Source organism: Carassius carassius, chromosome 29, assembly GCF_963082965.1.
Source record: "Carassius carassius chromosome 29, fCarCar2.1, whole genome shotgun sequence".
NCBI classification, from domain to species: Eukaryota; Metazoa; Chordata; class Actinopteri; order Cypriniformes; family Cyprinidae; genus Carassius; species Carassius carassius.
Genome location: NC_081783.1, coordinates 7,285,627 through 7,298,521, shown reverse-complemented (window position 1 = coordinate 7,298,521; position 12,895 = coordinate 7,285,627). Strand labels below are relative to the sequence as shown.

General features: G+C 39.6%; 1 protein-coding gene across 2 annotated transcripts in view; it reads left to right on the top strand.

The window, feature by feature from the left end:
• Positions 1 to 12,895, top strand: part of fgf13a (fibroblast growth factor 13a) — a 131,207-nt gene that overhangs the window by 46,618 nt on the left and 71,694 nt on the right. The window lies entirely within an intron of this gene.

The window sequence follows — 12,895 nt, the reverse complement described above, 5'->3', positions numbered from 1 at the left end:
TGAGCTAATTCTTTAAATGCATATTGATGTGTGCAGTGGTTTTCAGCTGCAAAAAAACATGCAACTCACCATCTAATTGAAAGGCTTGTCAACAAAATGGAGGAGAAAATGCTTCTTGTATATTCTATTGTTGACATCAAAAGTTGTGTGTCTAATTAGCTTAACAGTGTTTTGATGCAAATTCATCTGCCACTTGGTATAAACAGCCAAATTAGACAGATGCCAACGTGGACAGGTTGCATGACATGGTCTCATACTCAAAAACCATGCATAAAATTGTGCAAGGTAGAAAACAGTACAGATCTATCTATCTATCTATATCTATCTATCTATCTATCTCTTTACATACCTACACACACAGTGAGCCAGAGAAACAATCTGTTTGACAGTGATGGACTGTACTTTGTCGTTTGTCATTCCTGTGAAGAGGAGTCTTGTTGAATGAGATCTTGAGGTGGAAAGCAGTAAGTCAGTCCTTGTGGCCTCTCCATGGGCTGCCATTTTTAAATTCGGCCCATCCATATAATGGTAGAAATTTGTCATCTGGTAGAGTAAGACACTCATGTGACGTTACTGTGCTACGGGGTCGCTAAAATGTATCATTTGCACATGCTTTTAAGCATTGCAGTTTAAAAATAAGTCATAATTTCTCTATATTCCTGCACTGAGAGACTGATTCTGAGCACCGTCAGAGAGACTGAACAATTAATTAAACACAATTTAAACACAATCACTCTGTATCACGACATTTACCAATCTACCTTTCACCATTAGCGTGTGTTTCGGTGTGTGTGTGGGCGGGAGGGTGCATAGCGAGTTCAGACCAAACTAGAGTAATGACGAGATGAGATAAATCCTCCAGTTACCTGCAGCGCTGTGGTCTGCAACGCTCTGAAAGCTGCCAGTTCACACCAATGCAACGAGACGGTGTGGTGCATCATCTTGATAGCACAACAACTCTTTGTACTTCTGTCCGACTTCTGACTTTTCGGTTATTTTTTGTAGATGGATATACAGTATATCATTTGTTGCGTCAAAATATGAATGAAGATATGGTTGTTGACAAATTGATTTGTTATTGTTGTTCTTATTATCATTTAGGGGGGGTTAGGAACATTTTGGGGTAGCTTCAGCCCCCCTAAAATAGGCCTAACAACATCCCTGGTTCCTAATATTGTCTCCTACAATAGAATTACATTCAAGGTAAAAATAAATTCATTTAATATCACCTTTGGTTTTGCAAATGTGTTAAATAGTGATGTGTAGCCGTCACAGAACAGGGATTCAGATTACTAATGACTCGTTTAGGCTGTACAGAGTTGATTCTTTATTTGGGAGACAATAACTTTATTTATTGTGCACTTTCAGAAAAACAGGTAAAATTAACTGCTTTAGCCAGTTTTTGTGTAGGATATGAACATTTTTTTCCTTCATTCATCATAGTATCACAAAGTATTATCAAAATTTTCCAGCTTTTTGATCACCCAAGTTCTCCGTATACTTTACCATACTTCTTATCTAAAAAAGCCATAACCGCTTTGAAGTGCATGCTGGTCTAAGTCGGACTTGTCAGATGGTTTTGTTTATGTGTGAGGATGTGCACTTTTAGTTTCTGCAGTGTTCAGAGAATGAGAATCAAAGTCAGATGTCATGCTAGTCAGCCACATGGCCTCCAGGCGACAGAGAGATTCAGTCCACCTCAGCATCTAATCCAGTCCACCTTCTGCAAGTCCTACAAGAGCTATAAGGATTGTGTTACTGACTGAGTTACTGTATAACGAGAGGGTAAATACCTCAAAAACTAATTAGACTTTGTGTTTAAAGTCTTAATAATGTAATCAACCCTACTGTGACCTGTCTTTGTGCTTTCAGCAAAGAACATGATTTTGTTCTGTTGTATTAAACAGCATCTCTTGCTTAAACTCTCTAAGTACAAATGTAAGCAAACTTGCCAACCTGCTTTCATTAAGACCTAAAGCAGTGTATTTATATTAAAGCTTGTATGCCAAGGTGACTCATGATCATAAATGAATGTGGGCAGGCGCAAGTTCACCCTTTTAAAACATATCAGCACCTTTACGTTTGAATTTAAATTGTGAGTATCTCCACATCTAAGTTAATTTTAAAACTTCTGAAGAAAATTGAGGTCGGTCCAGAGAACCAACACCAGACCCTTTTTAAGTCACAAATGGGATGTGTCTGATGTTCTCTTGCTCTGCTGATTGAATATTTGTTGTGATTCATTTGTGTATTCACAGCAGTGGCAGTGAATTAAATACATGGCTTGTCGGTGTTGAACTGGCATTAGAAAATTTTCATTTATTGTGTACTTGAATATAAATTCATCCTTAGTTTGCAGGGGATTTTACAGTTAAAACCAAAGGACCAGATATGATGAACAAAGACCAGGAGTCATAGATGCAATCAATTAGAGAAGAATTTACTGGAGAAAAATAGTTCGTAGTTTCATCACTCAGAAGCCAGCTTCAAAACTCGCGATGGAGTTTGTAGGCCGCTCTGCGTACAAGTTAACAACACCAGAAATTTAACCCTAACAGAAGTCTAATTACTAATTACGTCAATACATAAGTAAGCACGATTCTTGCTGGTCAAAACACAGATAAACTTGAACATCTCCATACATGGACATAAAACGTCTCGGGTTATGACTGTAACCCTTGTTCCCCCTTGAAGGGGAACGAGAACTGCGTCGAACGACACTTTGGGGGAAGCCCCTCAGCGTAGAGCCTCTGAAGTATGAATGAAACTGAGCCAATCTTGATTGGTGTTGCGTCATGACGTAATAGCTGACGGCATATGCGGAAGCTATAAAAAGGATGCCGGCACACAACAGAGACAGCTTCTGTGATGAAGTAAGCGCTCCCAGGCAGGGGGAGGTGTGGCGAAGGGACACAGTTCTCGTTCCCCTTCGAGGGGAACAAGGGTTACAGTCGTAACCCGAGACGTTCCCCTTCGAGGGGAACATCAAACTGCGTCGAACGACACTTTGGGGGAACGAGTACCCACTATGCCACAACCAGCCCTGCCTGTCCTAGTGTGAAGCTGCGCACAGGCACACTTAGGACGAGAGCACAAGGGTGCCAGGTATCGATGGAATGTCCAGGCTGTAAAATCTAATAAATGTGTGAGGGGTGGCTCATCCTGCTGCATCGCAGACCTCCTGGATGGGGGCCCCTGAGAGGAGGGCTCTAGAGGACGCCATGCCTCTGGTAGAATGAGCCTTCACGGCCAGAGGTAGAGGCAAATTGCGCACCTGGCAGGCCATAGATATAGCTTGGACAATCCAGTTGCTAATGGTCTGTTTGGAAGCAAGAAGCCCCTTCTTGGGCGACCCGAAACAAACTAACAACTGGTCTGACTTCCGCCATGAGGAGGACCTCTGGATATATATTTTCAGAGCTCTGACAGGGCAGAGCAGGTGAAGTCTCTCCTCACCCGCTGTCACTTGAGGTGGAGGATGAAAAGCCTGCAGAACCGTAGGCTGTGCCACATTAGACGGCACCTTGGGCAAATAGCCTGGCCTAGGAAGTAGGATGGCTTTGATGTCCGTCAGATATAGAGAGCGCCTGGAGATCTCCTACCCTCCTCAGAGAAGTAATGGCCAACAAGAAAGCCACCTTAAGGGAAAGGTTCTAGGCCTCAGCCGACTCCAGCGGTACGAAGCAGGCCTCAACCAACCCTCCGAGAACCACCGCCCGGTCCCAAGTGGGAACCCTGGTACGAGCCGCAGGTCTAATCCTCTAAGCCCCACGGAGGAAGAGTAGGACCAACGGCTGTCTCCCCAGAGGCCCATCACTCAGAGGAGCGCGGAACTCAAGCACTGAAGCCACTGGGCAGTTAACTGGGTCCACCTCACGCTCTCTGCACCAGACGGTGAAAACATTCCATTTTAGGCCGTACAATTTCCTTGTGGAGGGAGCTCTAGAGCTGAGTATGGTCTCCACTACTCCTGCTGACAGGCCGGCCTCTCGGTACTGTGCCCCCTCAGGGGCCAGACCCACAGTTTTCATAATTCGGGCCGTGGGTGAAGTATTGAGCCCTCTGCCTGTGTCAGCAGGTCCCTCCTGATGGGAAGCTCCCATGGAGGGCCGTCCAGCCTTGGCCACGTCTGTACCATGGCATCCTTGCCCCCGAAGGCGAACCTCAGGAACTTCCTGTGAGATGGAAGGATGGAAATGTAGAAGTATGCATCCTTCAGATCTATCATGACAAACCAATCCTCGGATTGAATTTGGTTCACGATGATGGGAATAGTGAGCATCTTGAACCTGAATCTCCTTAGAGACCGATTCAAGTGCCTGAGATCTAATAAAGAAACGAATCCCCCCTATCCTTCTTGGGAACTAAGAAGTAGAGGCTGTAGAACCCGGACTCCCTGTCTGGAGGAGGAATACGTTCTATAGCCTCCTTTACCAGCAGAGAGTTTACTTCTTGCTCCAACACCCGACTCTGCTCTGGGTTGACTACAGTCCAGACCACCCCATTGAACTTTGGTGGGCGGGAACCAAACGAGGCTGGCCTCGGGTATTAATCGGGATTCGTTCTTGGCCCCCTGAAGTGGATCTCCGACAGGGTTTGACCGAAAACGATTCTCGATGTGCAGAGGCGAATGCTGCCTGGCCGCAAGCCTGTGGGGCGCACATTGCAGGGCGCGTACGCTGGAGACCGATGCGTCCCGAAGCGCACTTAACGGCGGGAAGTCGACATCGATTTCCTGCGGGCTCCACGGAGGAGGTGACCTTGATCGCTCCCCCACGGGTGGGGCCGCCTGCAGAGGGCCTAGGTTGGCTAGGACCTCTTTGTTGAAGCCTTCTTCGCCTGCAGGACGGCCATCAGGTCGCCAGGCTTAGCCTGAGGCTTAGCTCTCTTTTTGCACCTGTCTGTAGGTGGAGGAGCTGGCAGATGGCTACGGCTGCCTGGTTGGGGCAGGCCTCTTAGCCTTTGAGCGGCGAGGGAGGTATTGTCTGAAGGCTGCAGATTATTCTGTGCCTCCTGAAACCTGTCGACGACGACGTTATACTTACCTAGTCGCCAAACAGGCCAGAAGGCGAACCTTCCTCAACTCCGCCATAATTCCCAGAGTTGGACCCTCACCCTCATCAATATCGTTAAGAAGGTCGGCCTGGTACGCTTGCAGTACAACCAGTATATGCAGACTAGCACCAGCCCGACCCGCAGCCATATAAACCCTGCCCACTAACATAGATGTATCAGCACGGCTTAGTGGGCAGCACTGGGGTTTTTAGGGATGATGCAGACTCGGGGGCTAAATAGGTGCTTTGTAAGCGGCTGTTCCACCCAATGCAGCATCCCATAACCGTTCTCTCGCCCCCCAAAGGTATTATTGTAGTTAGCACAGGGGGGTTGGACACGCGAGATAAGTGTGGTTTGTTCCACAATTTACACAACTCGTTGCACAACTCGTTGTGTAAATCGGGAAAGAACGGTAAACCCCAATGACGAGGTTGCTCTCTGTGCTGCAGGAAACGCTCGTCCAACTTGCTTTTGATAAGTGTTTCCTGTCTCTCATGTGGCCAACTGATATTAAGACGGCACCACTGCACGAGAGACAACCTCCACCAGCTCCTCATATGTGGGGACTAGGGGTGGCGAGTCATCCCCATAATCCCCGCCTTCAATGCTGAGCACGTCTACTTCCTCGGAAGCAGACAGCTCAAACACCGGTCTCTCCACTCATGCGGAAGAAGCCGTGGGGTGGGCTTCTGCGCGAAGCGAGAGAGCATTGGAACTGGAAGATGAATCGCGAGAGCGTGCCTCGCCAGTCTCGGGATCCCCCGCCAGAACCATCTGCGAGCCCCATGAAGAGCGTTGGGCTCGCGAGCCTGGCCATCCTCACCGAAAACGGCCAGGCGGGAGCGCAGCACATGGATTGGCAATCTCTCACAATCCTCGCAAGCAGCCCCCTCGAGAGCTGCTCACGCATGCTGCACTCCCAAACAATGCACACACATACGGTGTGTGTCCCCACCCGTGATATAACGCAGTCAGGGATGCACACACTTCGTGAAACTGCTTGTGCTCACCATAATAATGCTTGTGACTGTTAGAAAATACAACACCAAATAAGACAAACAAGACAGAGAGCGCTTGCTGAAGAACAGAAAGCTGTCTCTGTTGTGTGCCGGCGTCCTTTTTATAGCTTCCGAATATGCCGTCACACATTACGTCATGACGCAACACCAATCAAGATTGGCTTAGTTTCATTCATACTTCAGAGGCGCTACGCTGAGGGGCTTCCCCCAAAGTGTCGTTCGACGCAGTTCGATGTTCCCTCGAAGGGGAACTATAAACATATCTCTGGTGATCATTAGGTGACAACAGTGATCTGGTCATAGGATAGATGTGGTCCACCGAGAGCATATATCTGCACTTATTGCATCAAAAAATTAAGTCTATAGTCATACAGAAATTTTTGTAATTATTACTGAATATACATTTTAGTATGTGTGCAAATACGTATCTATACAAAGTTACTCTCTACTCAGATACTGATTTAGTGTGGAGTAAAAAATATTTTTGAGTTGAGTTCTTTTAATGAATCTTTTGAACCACTTCACAACAAAAGTGATGTTGTTCTGTTCCTCATGACCGCTGGTGTTCTTATTACGGGTTTGCTGTTGCAAACATCTTCATGCTTGTTTCTATTTTAAATTGAACCTGGAGGTGTTACTTTTCCTCCGCATGAGTCATGTAGGTGTGACAGACCAATTTTGTAGTTCTATTCATTGTTCGGCAACAAAAAATATACAAATGTAGTTTTTAATTAACATGTTTGTACATTTCAGAAATAAAGTTTTTTTTATATATATAAGTTTATGTGTGTGTGTGTGTATATATGTATATATATATATATATATATATATATATATATATATATATATATATATATATATATATATATATATAGGACTGGCTTTAGTGACAGGACTGTGACTCATTTTACCCCATCCATCCTGCTTTTATGGACCTCTGACGTAAGGCCATTTCAAGCAAATTTGTCTTTGGAGGTGGCAGGGGTCATAAAAGCCCATTCAGGGCCATTTCTGGATGCCCTCTGATTAGCTGTTAGTCAGGCTGAATGGGCTGGGAGTACTGTAGCTGAGATGTCTATGTGTGTTTGACAGAGGCATTGGGAGAATCAGGTATGGCCTGAGCGTCATAACTGTGTGTTCCTGTGGGAGGGAGGCATCAGGTGGTCTGTGTTGTGTTAAATGAGCTGATGTGACAGTGAGGTGGGGGTGATGATGAAGGGTGTGAGATGACTCTGTTACACTCTCATGTGTTCCTGAGTTAGAGGGTGTGGGGTGTTGCTTGGATGAGGACGCGTGACAGGAAAGTGATTTGTGGGTTTAGTTAAAAGAGCTTTTTTATGATTATTAAAGCATTTAATTCATAGTACTTAGTAAAAAGATGGCATTAAAAAAAAAAAAAATATATATATATATATATATCAAAGATTTCAAATAAGTATTGTTTTTATGTTGTTTCAACATTCATCATGAGCTGAAAGATTTATGATTATTATTTTAATGTTATGTCATTAATGACTACAGTAATTATAAAAACATGTGTGACTTTTAAAAGCCTTAATATAATGCTAAATACCTTTTAAATACTTTACCTTATAAACCAGGAAATATATATATATGTTATATAAATTATTAAAAGTAATGTAATTAGTTTGTTTGTGCTGTGCTGTTATAACCACAACAAAATAAAATTAAATATTTTATTATTTATAAACCTTTTTTACACATCTAAAGTTATTTAGATGTTTTTTTTTGTATATTGATATTCTATGTTTCAGTGTCTGTGCAAACTTTAAATTAAAATATATATGCTCACATTGAAATTACAGTTTGTATTGTCAAGCTGGCATCTGGCATTTTTAATTAATCTCTACCTGTTATTTAAGACATAATATTATCTAAGAACTATGTACCAAGTATCAATAATAATAATAATAATAATAATAATAATTAAAAAAAAAAACTTTTTTGTTTCAAAGCTGTTTTTATCTGATTTAAATTGAGTTAGAAAATGTTCAGGTCAGTTAAATCATTTAAAAAAAAAACCTACTTTGAAACTAGCCTTTTTCTCCTTCTGCAGAATGTTGACTGCTCTCAGGCATTTGAAGCTGTGGAAAATATGGATTCTGTCTTTGTTGAGAATAAAAGAGGTTTACTGATATAAAGAAAAGCTCCATTTCACCACAGCTTACAGAGCTTCGGAATGACACAGCAATAAAAATTAAATCCATTTCCTCAAGGCTGCGGAACTTAGAAGAACATCCCAAGAGACCGAAAAGTAGTCTCGTCTTAGATACACATGATATTTAAAGTGCTGGTATTTTAAGCTTACGCTCCCCCAGGGCTGCTGGAGCAGCTGATGGCGATGTTTGTTTCCATCAGATGGTTAACTGGCATTTCGTGCAAAATGAGAGTGATTGAAATGGCTTCTGACTTCCTCTAATTTTAATTGTACAAACTGAGACAGTCCATCTCTAAATCTGTCTTGCTGCTAAACTTTGTGACCTCAATCTGCAGCGAGCTCTTGGCCTAAATGTTCAAACCGCAGCAGGGTCATAATTCAGAGCAGTTGATAGCGTCAGTCCTGTCCTTGAAGCCTTTGTGCATCGAGGCCCTTGCAAATGAACTGTTCTGATCTTTGACATGCAGGGTAACTGTAACCCATGTACACTTCTGGGCTATTATGGATTAAGCCATCACCAATCATTTGGTTTTTGACTTTTATTGACTCCCTTGATTAAGGGTCATTTTGCATCCAACTTATGACACATGATACCTTCAACTCAGGCGGGCAAGGGGATGTAAACAGCAGAAGGTTATGCACTCTGTGTCATTAAATCCTTTCTACAATCAAGTTCCTCTCTGGAGTGTGAGCGACTGGCTTTCAGCACCATGGACAGGGACATTCATCAGCGCAGGGCTGATGTGGCTGCAGAGCCATGAGCTGTAGATCATATCCCATCACCCCATGGGCTGACAGTTCATTTTGAAGGCCCAGCTGATAGGGAGGGTGGAGCTATGACAGGCTGTATATCCATCAGGCGTCCTGAGACCCATCTGTGCACTTTTTATCACAGTTTGGCACATCGTTTTGCTCTAAGTCGTAAAGTGCTCTTTTAGCACGGTCCAGTCCTAAATATGCCCCTCATTTTAATTGAGGTTTATGGGGCTGCTTTTAACATGGCTATTTATAACCATTGATGGACTAAGACCTTCAAAGTGCATTGGAGACAAAAGGAGACTGAGTTCTGGAGGGAATAATGGACTGTTCCCCTTCAGGTTGTGTAAATTAAAAGAACCTATAGCCTAAATGTAGTGCATAATTATGAGAACCTATGAGAATGTGCACTTGCCTTGAAGTAACAATCTATCTACATGTACACTGTATATATATATATTTATATGTGTGTGTGTGTGTGTGTTTATATATATATATATATATATATATATATATATATATATATATATATATACAGTACAGACCAAAAGTTTGGAAACATTACTATTTTTAATGTTTTTGAAAGAAGTTTCTTCTGCTCATCAAGCCTGCATTTATTTGATCAAAAATACAGAAAAAACAGTAATATTGTGAAATATTATTACAACTTAAAATAATAGTTTTCTATTTGAATATACTTAAAAAAAAAAAATTTATTCCTGTGTTTCAAAGCTGAATTTTCAGCATCATTACTCCAGCCTTCAGTGTCACCTGTAACATCCAGTCTATCACATGATCATTTAGAAATCATTCTAATATTCTGATTTATTATGAGTGTTGGAAACAGTTCTGCTGTCTAATATATTTGATGAATAAAAGGTTAAAAAAGAACTGCATTTATTCAAAATAAAAAAATTCTAATAATATATATTCTAATAATATATTTTCTTTACTATCACTTTTTATCAATTTAACACATCCTTGCTGAATAAAAGTATTGATTTTATTTAAAATAAAGAAAGAAAGAAAAATTACTGACCCCAAATTACTGACCAGTAGTGTATATTGTTATTACAAAATATTTATATTTTAAAAACATAGCTTCTTTTTTTTCTTTTTATTCATCAAAGTATCCTAAAAAAGTATCACATGTTCTGAAAAAATATTAAGCAGCAGAACTGTTTCCAACTTTGATAATGAATCATCATATTAGAATGATTTCTAAAGGATCATGTGATAATGATCCAAAAAATTCAGCTTTGCATCACAGAAATAAATGATAATTTAAAGTATAATAAATTTAAAAACAATTATTTTAAATTGTAATAATATATCACAATATAAAAATATTTTCTGTATTTTTGATCAAATAAATGCAGGCTTGATGAGCAGAAGAAACTTCTTTTAAAAACATTAAAAATAGTAATGTTTCCAAACCTTTGGTCTGTACTGTATATATAATTATTTTATTATATTTATTTGTTTTACTGTATTGTTTTTATTTAATCATTTATTATTAATAATATGTAATAATAATAATAGTTATTATTACTAGTTTTAGCCATATTAGTAATATACTGTATAATTATTTATTTACTTATATGAAGAATTTTATTCCAACATTCTCATACAAAAACATTTTATTTAATTTTATCATATTCCAGCATTATCATACACAAATGTTTTACTTGTTATGTGTCTTGTTTTGTTAAAGTGTACAGAAGTTTTTATTCATTTTTTTAGATTGATCAACTATTTGACGATGAAAATCTTTTACATTTTGAAATATTTAAAAGATATTGTCAATATTGTTGACTAAATTGTTTTCCTCTTATCCATAATGATAATTGTCTTGTGCTAGTTTTCGTAATTTTGGCTACAATATGAATAAACTAGATGGTTAAATAGAGTAAATATTGACAATTGAAAGTCAGCATGGCTCAATTTATCATAAAAAGTCAGGTAAAAAAGGCCACATATCTGACTTCCTTCACCAGATGGAAATTTAGACTTCTATCTCCAATATAATAGATTTCACGGCTTGAAATAGAAGGTGGCTGTCAGTGCACCTGCAATACATACCTTAGTAAATTGGTCCCCAAGTGTTTCTATGTGTACTTTAATCTACCAGTGAAGACCATACCAGGAGAAGATGACAGGTCTTCTCATAACCACCATTCATGTTTTTGTCTTTAATAACATGTCTGAAAGATTATATATATATAGAGAGAGAGAGAGAGAGAGAGAGAGTGAGTGAGTGAAGGAGCAAGGCACGGGGAAGAGTTTTAATACCCCTGCTGTTAAACACTCTGGCAGTAGTTGTGTTTGGCCTCAAATCATGACAATGGAAAAAGGAGATGCTATAAAACAGCAGTGTGAACTTTATTAGTACATTTCATTTCAGGGCGAGGTAGACTGTACAAGCACCAGGAAATGAAGCCCTCTATTAACCTCTCACAGCATGTGCCTGAATAAGTAGTGAGCATTAGACTGCTTGTGTCAAGAGATTCAGAAGTCAAGTTCAAATAACATCAGAATTACACACTATTTTTAATGACAGTCCATGAAGAAAGATGCTTTTCCCTCAGAATCCTAACCAGCCGAACCCTGACCCTGGGTTGTTTTTAGCTGCCTTAGAGCTCTTATGGACACAGTCAGAATGAATATTTAAGATAAAAATTATAGAAAAAGATCACAAACTATTTAGTCATTGCTTTACTTTAGTCTATTTTAACTTGTTTGAGAGTCCAGCTACATAAGCTCATTATCAGTCCTGGAACAATGACAGCTGTTCATATGTGAACATTTTATGTAAATAATGTCCCATAGTTTGAGGTGCTTCCTATGTGCATGTGTGAAGCAGAAGATGCCTGTGCTGGAAGATGATGCATGCTTTTACTGGATTGACTTCCTCTAGTACTGAACACTTTAGTCTCTTCATGTGTCTTCACCCAACACAGTAAGTTTGCATGGGGACTCTGTCTATTTATGTACTTCAGACCATGCTCATCACCCTCTGAAACACTTCAGATATTTCAGATATTTTTGTTTTCCTTTCATGCATCAGAACAACCATATAACACTTTAAGTTGATTAGTGCTAGAAGAGCTCCAAATGCCCTGCCTGCTATGATTTACCACCTTATCCTAGATCCCATTGCTTAACTAACTGCTGTCATATTGTTTCAATCATTGTGACATAGTGTGTATTAGGTCTGGGCGATATAACCAAAGTAATTTTTTCATTATTTTTCCGATTTTGACAATATTTTAATGTTTATCTTGATGTTTCCTTTAAAGTGTTTTTCCCCATTTTAATCAGAACCCTCTAAATGAATTAATTCCCCTTTTAATAATCAGAATCATTTCTACAAAATACTAATTTATAACTGCATTTTTTTCTGCATTTTTGTTGTAGTTTACTTCTTGCATTAAACTAGATTTAAAAATATTTAATGAAAGAAATAAAAAAATAATAATATATTTAAATGTGTAGTTGAAATGATCATGGCATGTTTTCCACCTTGTTTTTCACGTAAATAATGATTTTGAATTGAAATTTGTTTGAAATTTGAAATTGGTTTTTAAAAGGTCCATTAAAATGATAATGATATGCAGATTAATGTAATTAAACAATTTTATACAGTATGAAATCATTGAAAATTACTGTAAGTATTTGATGTATCGCTCAGTCCTACTGTGTATTATGCTTTTCTTTGTCTCTTACCTTCTCTTCTTCTCTTTCTTCTGTATATCAAGCTATTTTGTGTTCTGCTAATCTTGTTACTGTTGTTGCTTATTATTATTATTATGACCTTGTTGTTATCAGTTATGCTTTGTCTCTTTTCTTTGCATATTTCTTTCATTGTGTTGAATTAGTTTTGTTG